This window comes from Cucumis melo, chromosome 3 (assembly GCF_025177605.1).
Source record: "Cucumis melo cultivar AY chromosome 3, USDA_Cmelo_AY_1.0, whole genome shotgun sequence".
NCBI lineage: Eukaryota > Viridiplantae > Streptophyta > Magnoliopsida > Cucurbitales > Cucurbitaceae > Cucumis > Cucumis melo.
In genome coordinates this window covers 6422306-6434969 of record NC_066859.1, presented here as the reverse complement: position 1 = coordinate 6434969, position 12664 = coordinate 6422306, and positions in this window count along the sequence as shown.

Sequence of the window (12664 nt, the reverse complement as noted above, 5' to 3'; positions counted from 1 at the left end):
AACTTATCAGAAATAGTCGCTTGGTTAAGCTTCCTGTAGTCTAAACAGAATCTCCATCCTTCATCCTTTTTTCTTCACTAATAAGATCGGGCTGGAATAAGGGTTGTGACTAGGTCTAATCTCCCCTGCTTGAAGCATCTCCAAGACCAACTTTTCTATTTCTTCTTTTTGGGCATGGTCATATTTGTAAAGTCTCACATTAATTGGTTTTTGCTCAAGTAAGGTTAATATGCAGTGATCAATGGCTCTTTTGGGTAGGAGCCCTCTTGGTACCTAAAAAATATCACTATATTATTTCAATAGTGATTTGATCATGGGAGTCTTCTTCATCTCCCTTGATTCATAGCTCCTCACTATAATCATCTTTTATTTCTATTTATATTTCATAATACTATAGTTCCAGAAGAAACCCTTGGTCCTCCTTATCCCAAGTTTTTTCTAAGGTCTTCAACGAGCATTCAGCCTTGATTAGTGTGGGATTTCCTTTAAGAATGATTTGCTTCACCCCAACCCCAAATGTCATTGTTAAGGACGGCTAATGAATTTTCATAGTCTCTTGTAGAGTCTAACCACTACATTCCCAAAATTAAATCCACACTACCCAGCTCTACAATAAAAAATCTACCACAATGATCAACTCCTTCAACTTATGCTCCACTCTCTTACATAATCCTTTTCCCTTGCAACGCATGCCATTGCCAATAGTGACTCCAATAGGAGTGTTTTCCATTGGAATTTGTCTCTCCTCTACTAAATCCTGATGTATAAAGTTGCGAGTGGCTCCATGATCGATCAACACCACTACTTCTTTGTCTTTCAACACCCTTTTCAGTTTCATGGTTCCCTTATATAAGAATCCAATGATTGTTTTGAGCTCAATTTCTGATCCTTCTACAATATCCAATTGTTTTAGTTCCACTATTCCCTCTATGTTTTCTTCGGATGTTCCTTCTTCCTCTGTGCTTTCTTTTTCATTAAGGATGAAAAGCATTAATTCCTTTTTTTTTTCCTTTGACTTTGCAACGGTGATCGTGTGAGTATTTTTCATTGCATCTAAAGCAAAGACCCTTGTCAAGCCTTGCTCAAAATTCAGCATTCGAAAGTCTCTTAATGGGTGGTTCATTCTTTTGGTAACTTCCCTTAATCAGAATTGTTACTTGTTTCATTTGGAATTAAGTTTTCTTTTGAGTTTCTTTCTCATTTCCCACTCTATTCTTATTGCTAGAGCTCTCACTATTCTTTGGTTCCATAATCTCCAACTCTTCCCTAGCTAGTTTTAAGGTCAAATTTCAATCATTGACTAATTGTGCTTATTTCATGCATTCTTCCAAAATCTAAGGATGTCTACTGATAACTTCAGCCTGAAGAGCAGGTTCCAAACTAGTAACAAACACATCCCTAAGGACATTTTCTGCCATGTGTGGTAAAGGGGCTGAATAGTTTACAAATTTCTTCACATAGTCATTATATGATCCATCTTGTTGTATGCGGATCAACCTAGCCCCCAAACTCTTTTGCTCGAAATCTCCAAAAACTTAAACATCATCCCTTTTAGATCCTTCCGGGATTCAAATTTTCTTTTATTGTGACTCTCTCTATACCAACCAACTCCATCTTGTTCAAAACTATTCATAGCTACCTTTACTTTCTCAATCTTGGGTAGGTTATTAATTTAAAAAAAAATGCTTAGCTCGGTAAACCCATGATTCGGGATTTTCTCCTAAAAACATTGGCATTTCCAACTTTTTGTATTTACTACTCCATTGTTGCATTGTTTTCCTCACTGGTACCATCCATTTCTTCCATTTTTCATTTGAGTTTCATCACAGACCCATTGGAGGTGCCAAATTCTTCTCTTTTCCTATAACTATGGTTCTCTCTCATTTCCTCAGGTAATCTGTCCATGGATTTTTTTTTCATTTCTAACATCATCTCCTTCAGTCCCAATACTTCCTTCTCTGTTCCCTCAATTCTTTCTTCCATCAAACGTTGAGCCATGACACGCGTAATAACCCCCAGTTTTGAGCTCTGATATATTCCAAGTTGTTAAGATACTTAACAAGAAAACACAAATATACTAACTTAATGGCTGAAACAGAGATAGTGCTCTACTATTTTATATATGTATAAGTCAAAGTGATGATAACAAGTCACAAGATAATGATAATAAAGAACAAAACAACCATAAAAGAACATACTAACTCCCCTCACAATGAGTTGGGAAAACTTTACGCTACAGTAGCCTTTACAACCCAAGATAGAAATAAATGACCTAGCTACCAAATACCTAAAAGGTTCTATATATAGTTCTCTTCAAATTCCTGACAGTAGGCCCCTTAGCACGTTCTTTTTGCAATCTTTTTTTCAAAATATTATTTCTTCATTAATTGATTATTCAATTACCTTCTTACCCCTCCTCTTGTAAGTATCAACAATAGGAGGTCTTATAGTATCTTCAACTGAATAAAATTAAATTATGTGATCTGATGGAAAATGATACGATAATAGAGCATGATAGACACTTTGTTGATCAAAATGTCAAAAGTCATTTTAATATTCATAATCAGGTACTTTATTTTGGCTATGAGCAATTATTTTCATTGTACTAGTTTTTCTCAATCCTTTTTAGTCGAGAGTGAACTCAATCTTATGTTAGGGGAGTAAGAATAACCCGAATAACCTAAACTATCAACCTCATATTATAAGGGTTGGGTTGGTTATTTTAGACTTTGGGTTGGGTTAGGTTATTTTATTTTTGAGAAATCCGTGAAAATAGCAAATATGAGGATAGAAAAAAGAAAAATAGCAAATTGTTATATTATTTTGATTTATGGCAAAATTAACTGCCTTAAATATTTTTCCATTTTTTTCCCAAAATTACCCCTCTACGGATGACAATTGTGCATATACAAATACAATGTATTTGTTGAGATAAAAAATCAAACAAAATTATCACATATCACGAATACAGTGTATTTGTAAACACACTCACTTATGATAATTATTAAAAAATTCAAAAAATTATTATATTGTTCCAGCAATCCCTAAACATGTGCATTAGTTTCAACATCCCCTAATTATCACGATAAAAATAAAAAAATTAACTAAAAATAACTTCAAATATTCAAATTTTTATTTTTTGAATTATAGATTCAAAATTGAATCCCTCCCTAAAATCATGTCAAAGATAATGCAATATCCATTAATTATCATTTTTTATTTTTTAAATTATTTACCAAAAAAACATACATAAGTTAACTAATTTTAGATGAAAAAGCAACCTTTTAAATATTTACGAAAAAATTATCATAAATTAGTTAAGTTTAAATTCAAAATTCAATCCCTCCCTAAAATCATGGCAAATATAATGCCATAATTAATTATTAGAATAAAAATTAAGGAAAAATAAATTAAAAGATTCAATTTGAAGCAACGGTGAAAAGCGATCTTAACAATCAACCGAAACAGAGGAAAGAATCGACATGGCCGAGCGAACGAAAATTTGAAAGATATTGATTTGAGGAAAGAATGGAGGAAAGAACCAACATCATTTTTTATTTTCAAAATTATTTACCAAAAAAGCACACATAATAAATTAAGTTTACATCCTCTTAATTTTAACATTTTTATTTTCTAAATTATTTATGAAAAATCATTAATTTTGCATTTCTAACATTAGATTCCTAAGATTATGTCGTATTGGTGTATTTGTTGAGATAAAAAAATCAATCAAATATCACATATCACGAATACAATACAGTGTATTTGTAAACAATAATTCTTAACTAAATCAAAAAATATTATATTGTTCCAACAATCCCTAAAGATATATCGTTAGTTTCAACATCCCCTTATTAGGATACAAAATACAGTGTATTAATTTTAGATTCTTAAATTGAATTCCTAAAATTATGTCAAACATAATGTAATCAATTAATTTCACCATTTTTTATTTTTCAAATTATTTACGAAAAAATATACATAAATTAATTAATTTTAGATTCAAAATTGAATTTCTAAAATCATGTCAAAGATAATGAATAATCTATTAATTTCACCATTTTTATTTTTTAAATTATTTACAAAAAGAACACACATAATACATCAAGTTTAGATTCTTAATTTGAATTTCTAATATCAAAATTTTGAGGTAAAAATTTTCAACATTATTATCATAAGTTATTAAGATTTTATTATGTTAGGTGTTAAAGTTATTTAAGTTAGGAAAGGAAAAGAAAAAAAAAAGGATATAAATTTTATAATGTTATAATATAATATAATATGAATTATATTATTGTTACTATTATATCTTTTTTTAAAACCCTAAATTCATCTTCTTCTTCACCCCCACTCTCATCTTCTTCTTCTTTGAAATCATATGGCCACCGCCCTTGCCTCTCTTCTCTCCACCGAGATTTTCTGTGACAATCTCCCTCCATCCGTTGAAGCTGCCACCGTCACCTTAGTTCTCTATCAAGCTTCTGCTCGTCGTTAGCCGAAGCCACCACACCCCGAGCCGCTCTCCTTTCCGTCAGCCATCTTCTCTGTGTCGCGACGTTCAGATCTAAAGTGAGCGGACTGTGTTTGCTCTAACCGATGTTTGTCCGCAAACCTCCAACCGCCGTCGTCGCATCTCCATGTACCCAGCCGCCGTCGTCACGATCTCCCATTCGTTTGGAGCTTGTTGCACCATCCATCCTTCTTCATAGCACGCTGCCACACCAGGCGGTATTCTCCTCGCCATTGAAGAAGCCTCCATCCTCGAGCAGTCATGTCCCAAGTGTGAGTGCATAGTTAGTATTAATTATAGGATATTTGTGGATTCTATTACAAATGTATTTAGAAGTCACAATGGTCAATTAGGTAGGGGCATTTAAGGTACTATTCTCTCATTTATTATTTAAAAATTTTCTATTTTGCTATTTTATCAATTTAAAAATAAAATTACCATTTATCCAAAGTAAACCTCTAATTTTGTTATTCTTCTTGTCAACCCTTTATTTTTTTGTTTTTTTGGGTTGGGTTGGGTCTCGAGTTGATCCAACTCAAATTAATGATGCCATATAGAGATAATTGTGTAAATAGCAAAATTATAGATAACAACTTGAAAATTAGCAAAAGGGTGAAAAAAAAAAGAAAGATAGCAAAATCGCTGGGTCCCTATTTTTTTAATTATATTAAACCTGAATCTACCCCTCTTATAGGATAATTCATAGATTCCAAATACAATGTATTTGAATGGATCCAAGATGAGGTAGGATATCCTAGATTTAGTGTATTTTGATAATAGTTTTCAAATTTAATAAATCATAATTGAATATGCTATTTTGTTGGTGGACTAGATTACAGGCCCTATAATGATGTCAAATATCTTTATAAGATTCTTGGGTTTTTTCAGATTTTATACAATTTATTAACAATTTCAGTAATTATTATTAAATAATACATAATATATATTTTTAATAAACAATTTGAGATTATATTTTAGATTAGATTCATTAATTTCGGTGCAAATTATGTTTATTCATATTTTTTTATGGAAAACTTACATAAATGTAACAAAACTGTAAACTATTTACGGTCCGTGTAACAAAACCCATGAAGTTAGCAATTTTTAAAATATTTTAGGTTTGCCCTTTCATCTTTATTTTCTTTTTCGCTATTCGTCTTCCTCATGTTATTTCGTCTTCTCCGTGTTCTCTTACGATTTCATCTTTCTTCTTTTCTCTTTTTCTTTTCTGTGATTTCTTTCCATCATCTTTTCTTATTCTTCAATTCTTTATTTATGCCGTTTAATCTTTCCATCGTTTTTCTTCTTTTCCTCTTCGTTTTTTTTTTCGCTTTGATTTCTTTCCATCGTCTTTCTACTTTTCCTTTTTTTTACGCGTTTACATTTGGATAACCAAATCTAAACAACTGTGTATAGTGGGTGGATTTGATGTGAATAGTTTATTATGAATATCTTAAGTAAGCTGTCATTTAGAGTGGTTGTTATTTAATAGCTATTATTTTAAATAATTAGGTTGACTTTGACTATTTTTGGGTTTTAGTATAAATACCCATAGTTTGTAATTTTTGGAGAAATTAATGAAAAAAAACTATATAATTGTTTCAAACCCAGTCCTTTGTGTCTTCCCTTCCAAGAACACACACACACCACTAATATTAGATTAGGCTGATATCTACCGACTATCCCCACCACATAAAAGATGTCAGATCTAGTATATAACATCAGGCTGCCAACAACTAATGAGTAGGGGATCTGTCTCATTTCCTCAACATCATGAGGTGTCTTAGGACACTGTTCCTTAGATAAAGTAACTCCATACCTGAAAGGTAGTAGCCTCTCTTGGAGTTTTACATTGAATATTTAACAATGATTTTGTCAATATACGATGCTTGAGACAAAACTAGTGTTTAGTTCTTATGATCTGTAAAGATCTGAATGCCCTGAACAAACTATGCCTTTCCCAAATCTTTCATTTGTAATTGGGTCGCTAGCCATTGTTTGATATCAGTTTGTACACCTACATCATTTTCTATGAGTATGATATCATCTACGTACAGAATTAAGAAAGCTACTGAACTGTTAATGATTCTCTTATAGACACTAAAGGAATGGAATTCCCAAAGCAAAAGTGTATGAATGCCATGAAAATGGAAATATTCAATTTGTAAAACCAAAAAGTTCAGGGACAAACTAATCTAAAGCCTAAATATGGTTCTAAGGAGTAGAATAAAAAAAAACTAACCTTTGTAGAACCTCGCAAGAACTTCTTGACTCTCTCAAAAACACCATGAAGTCTTAAACTTCTTGAATCTCCCAAAAACACCACAAAGTCTTCCTCATTGTTCTCAATGTGAGAATCAACAGAGAGTTGTGGGCTTCTGTGATTTGGTAAGGGGAAAGTTTTGAAAGAGACTTTTTTTTTTCTTTTTGGAACAGGGAGATCGTCCAAAAACTTTAGAGAGTAGAGAGATTCAGATTAATTTTGTATATCTCAACCATTTTAAGAGATATGGGGGAAGTTATCAAATAACTCCTTTCCTCTCTACACGTAGAATAAATCCCTTGGGAGTTATTTTATTGATTAAAAATATATTAATAAAACAAAATTAATATAAATTTAATCTATATTATATCTCATGTAATATAAACTTTATATTATATCATATACAATATAACCAATGATTTAGATCTCTCATATGATCTATAGTTCTAATATGAATCAAATTCATATTGATTTTAACCTATAGTTTATTTGTGAATCTTATTCATATTATTATTATTATTATTATTTGAATCATATTCAAATATTAACTTCTCTCACAAAAATTTTATATTATAATGTACCAAATACATTAAATTAATTGTATCATATACAATTTATTCCCTTTAATCAATTTGAATAATCCAAATTAACCCAAAATAAATTTAATTCTCATTTATCCTTATTGAACTAACAAATGGACCGTATGGACCTACAGATTGAAGCTCCAATGGTATGAGATTAATTAATTAAACTCTTTAATTAAATTAATCTCTATTAATTAACTATCAGTCATTACAATAAAGACTAATAATTGTACTCTTCTTATTGTAGATATATTTTTGTGTCCATTAGATATATTTTTGTGCCCATTAGATATAACCAATCAATAGTGTAATGACCCTTCACAAATTGCTCGTAAGTATAGCTAGTGTGAAAGTTACCATTTTGCCCTTATAGTTACATATAACTCCTTAAGTACTACTAATTCCTCTAGTGAACAATAAGTTATATTCCACTATAATTGAACTCCTCTCGGGCTAATTGAGGTTGTGGCGCTACATTGTTCAAGCCTTGGAATCAATCTTTAAGAAAGAAATTTCTATACTTACTCTATTTATAGAGAATGAGTGAATTCTTTCTTGTGTAGCTATGTTTCTAGTTCCTCAATCAGACGAATCTCCAAAATGGTAGGCAAATTGAATCGGCGACATAGACCACTCTCACCTATACAAATAAAAGGACTGCCTTCATAGGTAGGAGTTCACAACTCACTCAGGATTCAAATAATCAAGTCACCTAAGGTCATCCGATGCAGTCTCAACTAGTAACAATGTTAATAAGAGAGACTATTCATTTCATGGTCCGGTCTTATACAAACTTTTTGTATAGCATACCAGTGCTCTAATGTCTCAACATGAATGATTAGGATCAAATCATTTGTAGCACTTTAGAACAATTATAACAACTATAAAGTAGGTTGTATTTGTAGTGTCACCAAGATAAAGTATCTAGCCTTATCCATCTACTACAGACCATTTAGGTTATCACTTAAACATGATCACTTGTATGTCTCCAGATACATGTTTAGGCTACAGAAGATAACCTTGGATGCTAGTTTATTGGTTTTGTGGGTTAATACAACTGAATGTTAAATAAAATAAAACACTTTATTTTATTAGATAAATATGAAGTTTGTATAATATATATAATTACAAACTACAAGACCACGATATTTAGGGTATCAATTCCAACAAAAGCTGTGAAAGTTGTAAAATATCACGATAAAAGGTTCGTGGAAAAAAACTTATATCTTTTGCCGGTTTGTTCTATTTATGAAAATTTTCCCATATTTATACCATATTATATCTCGTCCAATATAAACTTTATATTATATCATATCTAATATAACCAATGAATCGAATATGAATAAAATCCATACTAGCCTTTCTGAATATAGAATCTTGCAAAGCAAATAAGATAATATGCAGCAAAGAATATTGCAAAAGCGACTGAAGAGTATAATGAATGGAAGAAAGATCAAGCCTAGGGAAGAACTGATGAAAGAGCTGCGGCGACAAGACCGGATGGTGCTGGAACTTCCGAAACTACTGCCCGGTCTCGCATTCCTTCTAAAAGGTATTTTATGCCTCAATCTCCAGAAGGAAGTGGGGGGAAGCAGAAAATGTCCTATTTCATGACTTTTGGGCCTTTATCCCCTTTATACAAGAAAAGGCAAGAAAGAAGACAAGACAGATATGAGAGAAAGCGTAGGAGGAGGCATAATAATAGAAGCCTAGGCTTGTATTTGAGAGTATTAGTGTAACGCCCCAGCAAATTAGAGTTTCACCTCTAGAGTTTTTTCTTTCTTTTCTTTTCTTCAAATTGTTATGGATTTGATTATTGTGGACCTTATGCTTAATGTAAGGGTAAAGTTTTCCTTGGTTATTTTTTTTTAATTATTGAAGTTAGGGGGAAATAATTTAATTAATGATGATTAGCAAATTAATTATTTGCCTTGGAAAGGGTCAAGGGTGGTTTAATTGAAGAGAGAGAAAAAAGGGTAATTGAAGAGAGAGAAAAGAGGGTTTATTAAATTCTTGTATTATTTTAAATTCTTTTAAAAAGGAGGCATTGGGAGACGTGAGACTCCTCATCTCCCCAAAGAAGAAAAAAAAAAACCCTAGCCGCCGCCACTCTCCACGCCGCCGCCGCCGCCGCCGCCAGCTTCAAGCACAAGCGCCGGAGCCGGCCGCAGTAGAAGCCGAACCACCCTCCCAGCCGCGCCGGAAATCCGTCCAAGCCGATCCGCGCACGCCGGGCATCCATCGCAAAGCCGAACCCGCAGCCGCCACCCGAAGCCGATCCACCGTGCGTCTGCAGCCGAATCCGCAGCCGCCAGCCGAGCCGGAACTCGCCGCGCCGCTTCGACCTAAGGAGGACAGCCGACGCCGCGCCGCTCCGATCAGGAGGATAGCCGAGCCGCGTCGCGTCGCTTCGATCAAGCCGATCCGTGCAGCCGAAGCTCGCCGCGCCGCGTCGATCTGAGAAGTTCAGCCAGCCGCGCCGCTCCGATCGAGCCGAAGGGAGCCGCTTCGATCCGCGCACAGCCGTCTCCCGCAGCCGCCACTCGAAGCCAATCCGCCACGCGTGCCTCCAGCCGACGAACGAACCCGGAGCCGCTCCACGTCCGCGCGCCCGAAGCCGAAACTGAAGCCGCGCCGCGTCCAACCCTCTCCGCGTGTGAGCCGCGTCCGCGTGGGAAGCCACGCCGCGCGTTTCCGCGTAGCCGAGCCGCATCTCCTCCCTGTTGCAAGCCGAGCCGCACGCGTAGCTTCCTGTACCGAGCCGAGCTGCGCCTGCGCCAAGCCGAGCCGGTCCCTGTCTTCTTCCAGCCGAGCCGCCAAGACCAAATTGGCTCCATCCACCTAAATTTTGGTAATTTAATTAATTATTGTGGCATTTCCCAGTAAGACTCCATGCTTCGGACGTCAATTAAATTAATTTGGGACTAAAATTAAGTTATTTTCCTTAAGGGACGTCTTGGACCAAGTAATTGCTGCAGCGCGGGAATTCTTCAGCAAGGGGGCTCGAGCACTGCAACCTCTCTAGGGTAAGTTATTTCAAATGAGTCTTGAACCGATAGTCGTTGGCGACCTAATTACGAATTTTGGCATATTAAACAGTTAGGACTTCGTCGCTTGGAAAGCGTACTGCCTCGCGGTTAGGACTCGACAAGTAGATCTCCAGGTAAGAGATTCTACTACTAGCTCCATGCTTAGAAATATGAGACGATGTATACTCCAATTTTTGCATGTTGAGGATTAGACGGTACGATGCCTGAAATTAATGTTAGTATGATGTAAATGACGGTATGGTTATACTATAGCCTGTTATGTGCGGCGAGAGCTGTTATAGCTATACGACGAATGTCGAGACGGAGAGGGCAGAGATGATTTATGTGATATGTTATATGCTGATGCCATGTGTATGTATACTGCAATTAGGGTACCTGTTAGCTTAATCTGTTAGAGTCGTACCTGCATGGGTGTCCTTCGGGATCACCACCTATTGAGGACTGTGTGGTCCGACGGGACGCCAGTCTAGCATGGATATAGATATGACTCGAGTGACTCGACGGGGTCCTCGCATCCCGACTGTCCTAGGTGTCCCCCCGGGGCTCCGAAGACCAGAGATACGTTCCTACGGGAGCGCATGTTGCACGTGTTCGGGAACGTGCCAGAGATTGGGTACCAGTTACAGGACTCTGACAGGAAGTTAACAGGCACCTAGTGGGACTAGTAGTGGGTCCCTTACTGAGTATTTTATACTCACTCTCTTCATTTTATGTTTTCAGGTAGAGGACGAGGCAAGGGCAAGGGCAAGCTGGCGAGCGACCCGAAGTGACCGTGGAGGGCCATAGGGACTACTGCTTCCGCTTATCCTTATTTTAGACTTTCGTATTTGAGTTTGAGTACTTTTCATTACTGAGCATCTTTTTATGTAGACAGGGCTCGAGTAGGACTTTAGAATGCATTACACTTTTTTTTGCATAACTACCTTGTTTAAATTTTCATAAATAAAATTTTCTAAAACCCTATGCGTCTTTAATAAATTTCATGACTTAAACCACTTGTTCTATATTTAGTAATGACTTCGATTCAGTATAAGGAGTTGGGTCGTTACAATTAGAGTTTATATGCTCATATGCGATTTACTTGTTTTCCTGTCAAAATGAACTAAAAAAAGTTCAGACGAGACCTAGAATATCCCTGTCTTATGCATCCTCTTGAGTCCTTTTCTCCCGCTACGTCGGAAAACCGAAGGACCAAACCTTTTTTACCGCTCACATATTAAGTTGCGACTGAGGGCTCGCCGACGATAGGAAATAGGGGCAGAGGCAGAGGAGTTTTCTACCCGTCAAAGAAAGGTCTAGGTGACTATTCGCTATTCTCAAATTGAGTCCTTCTAATAATGAATATGGGGATCTGGACGGTCCGGAGGACTCATTCATTCCACTAATATATAGGACAGGTCTTGCTATTTCATAACCTAGCTTTCTCTTGTTGCGGGACTAATTTCAAAAAGAAAGCGGAAGGCAATATTCTTTGCGCCTTCGGTAAATCACTTTGCTCCGTCGGAGCGATTGAACTATACGGAGCGAAGTTTGCATAGTGACCATAAAGGAGCAGGGAGCTAGAGAAGAAAGATAAGTGGCTGAAGAAGATCCGCCTGCTTTTGAGGTTCATTCCGTAGCATAGGGCCTTGCCGCAGAAGTGTCTGTCGGAAGAACTTCTTGCCCAAGAAGGAAATCAAAAATCATCCTAGGACGAAAGGGCATTCTCTAATCGGCAGGCTGAAGATTCCCTCTTGAGTAAAGCAAGTCCACTGCCGGGTAGAAAACAAGGACTCGTCAACAGGAATTCAATCTAAGATAGCTGGTAGCGAGATTGGTCCGGAGGACGGGAAGAATGAGAGGAAAGTGGAAATAGGGAATTCTGACAAGCGAAGAATAGAATGGCGATCAGAATGATAGGAGGAAGAAAGCGCTTTGAAGATCGAAAGACGTCATCACCAGAGAGGAATTTGCTCAATAGAGTTGACTCTGGTCGGATTAGTTTACTCAGGATAGGGGAATGAAGTTGATAGACGTCGAACCCAACCCACCGGGGTTCAGTACTCTTAGAATAATAATCAGAGTCCGAGGTCGGCGCAGACAGTTTCATCAGTGATCTTGCTCTTAGTATTCTGACTTTAGGAAGTATGGCATGAGGAATCAGAATCAGGAACCCCATCGTAAGGGAGAGGTGTATCACACTGACGGATTTCTTGAGAAAGCAATTTTCGGACGCTCCTTCTTTGAATTGCATAAACCCGGTATTTTTGTCTGAGAG